This window comes from Austrofundulus limnaeus, unplaced genomic scaffold (assembly GCF_001266775.1).
Source record: "Austrofundulus limnaeus strain Quisiro unplaced genomic scaffold, Austrofundulus_limnaeus-1.0 Scaffold1373, whole genome shotgun sequence".
Classification (NCBI taxonomy): domain Eukaryota; kingdom Metazoa; phylum Chordata; class Actinopteri; order Cyprinodontiformes; family Rivulidae; genus Austrofundulus; species Austrofundulus limnaeus.
In genome coordinates this window covers 49,762-52,166 of record NW_013953775.1, presented here as the reverse complement: position 1 = coordinate 52,166, position 2,405 = coordinate 49,762, and the positions used below count along the sequence as shown (strand labels likewise).

Genomic DNA, 2,405 nt, shown 5'->3' with positions numbered 1-2,405 from the left:
GTATCCTGTATGTACCCTTGTAAGTATTCTGTTATTACCCTGCAAGTAACCCAATAAGTACACCCGTATGTAGTATAGTACCCAGTAAGTACCTCAATGTCCCTTTTTTATATTCTCCTGTAAGACTATGAGTCTGCATCATAAAAGCCTTAAAAAAMAGTATAATCAAATTAGTTTTAAAATGTTTCATCACAATTTGCTGAATATCTTTATGCTGGAATTATTATATTTTTGCTTTGTGAAGATGCATATATAATAAAATAGAATAGAATAGAATAGAATAGGATAGGATAGAATAGAAAAGTCTTTATTACTATTACATAAGCCTGAGATATGAAATATGAATATATGATCAAGAAATTTTGGTATAGGACTATATTTTTATGATAATTATAAATATGATMATCAATTTCCTGATAAAGCATGCCATTTTGTTTTGTACATGTTAATAAAAGCAAATGTAATGTGTTTTTTTTTTATCCTAAAATCCCATTATCATCATATGTTTATTAGTAGCAGGTAAGTGTATTGTAAAGTCATCTTCTTTTGCTGGTGACTCCCAGTAGGAACCTCTTCAACCGTGCATGCTTTGCAATGCAGCGCTTGTTATTTACTTCAGCAAATCTGAGATTCTCTGTTACAGTTATTAAACATTGAAAAAAATCATATTTTGTTTTGGAAAGTGACTCTGCTTGTTAGCTATATTGTTTCAGTTCCGTCCATCTGGATGGGGTCAATCGACTTCGACCTCGGCGTTGAACGTTACTATTTAAAGACTATCTCCGCCCATGCAAGAACACCGGCGTACGCCAGTAATACCTACGAGCGCGCTCTGCATTTCCAGTACACAGTAGAATTTTGTAATGGACCAATGGAAATGCGTAATGAACAGGGGCAGAGCTAATTGACGTGAAATTCAGCCAATTAAGAGATGTTTTGCCCAGACGTTTTATCCAATCACTGCGCAGATGCCAAAAATATCACCTCCTCTTGTTCAGCACCCAAAGTCGAAGGATAGCTCTGTGGCCTTTCAATGGACTAAAGTGCTAGATTTATCAGTGTTGTATAATAGTATAACCAATTCTCAGGCTACACATATTTGTTTAGGAACGATCGCAATTGTCTTCACTTACTGTGAGAGACAGAAACTGGCGTCCAACATGCGTAAAAATCAACGCTGTCCAAGCAGGGAACCACCGAGAAACGAATTATCGCCGCTCTACTGAGGCCAATCTCGATTATTTTTTCTTAAATAAGGAAACATACCACAGCTAACTGGCTAACATTACCTCTGCAGGTAGCTTGGTTAACGACATATCTTCACGAAAAATCGGAGACGGGATATCAAGATTGGATCTACAGTCGCACAGCAGCAGGAAAACGTAAGTAGCATGCTAGTATGCGAGCTAACGTCATTAGCTCGAGTTTGACAAGCCATAGAGCTGCAAGTTAACAATAGCATACCAGCTAACCTTAGCTCACATTAACACGTAAGCCAAACTAAGAGGCCTTTGCARAGGGGATCCTGTGTGTGAAGTGGAGGCTTTTTTTGTACGTGTCTGATTTAAAAAAATAATCGTATTTCGAGATTATAATAACTTCGCATATGCTAAGTGAACAACTCGCGACGCTTCGTATAAAAAAAAAACCCTGACCAAACGTTTGAATTTCAGCCACTTGGTTACCATTAGCATACCATTTACAGTAAAATCAATTTGATKTGATACTAATGTAAACAGTCTAACGGGAGGTTGGTTTTAAGTGTTTAGTGTGGTCCCAGGTGAGCTACTTTAGCATGGTAATGTTGAATCTGCTCTAGCTACAACAAGCTAATAACAACTTAGAGGCCGCTGCTTTTATTCTGATACAAAACATGAGGAGTTAATAAAGAAGCACCACACCAATGACAAGGCAGTAGTCAGAATATACTGTTTTACATGAGATAAAAATAGTGTTAACATTCACGCTCATTTCACTAATATGTTGATTAAAAGTGATCCACTAATTTATGCTTTGAATAAAATGTTTATCATGAATGATAGTAATATTTTACAGACATTTTACTGTTTTTGTGTCTTTTCAAATGATAAACAATGCATTTAAAGTAGCCAGTAGTAGCCAAAAATAATTTCCAATGTACTCTTAGTGTTTCAAATTTTGAGACATGGTTGCCCAAAGTGGGGTCCCYAAACATCAAGGTGGGGTTCTGACAAGATTTTCTGAATTAATTACATTTTTGCCTTAGTTGTTACACAGGTGTGAGGTTAGTATGTTTAAAATGGATAAATGTAGTAGAAAAAATATTGTTACTATGTTGACCTGATACAAATGTTTATCATCCAAAAATAGTTGGGGGGCACAGGTCTCTGCTACTGTTATTTTGTGGGTCAAAAGCTGAAAAGTTT

The 2,405-nt window shown here is 36.1% G+C and overlaps 1 protein-coding gene across 1 annotated transcript in view; it reads left to right on the top strand.

The window, feature by feature from the left end:
• Positions 1-997: 997 nt before the first annotated feature.
• The window catches only part of LOC106535158 (protein phosphatase 1B), a gene marked incomplete in the record, with an annotated part of 21,920 nt that continues 20,512 nt past the window's right edge, over positions 998-2,405 (top strand). Inside the window, 1 exon segment of the mRNA XM_014032092.1 lies at positions 998-1,382.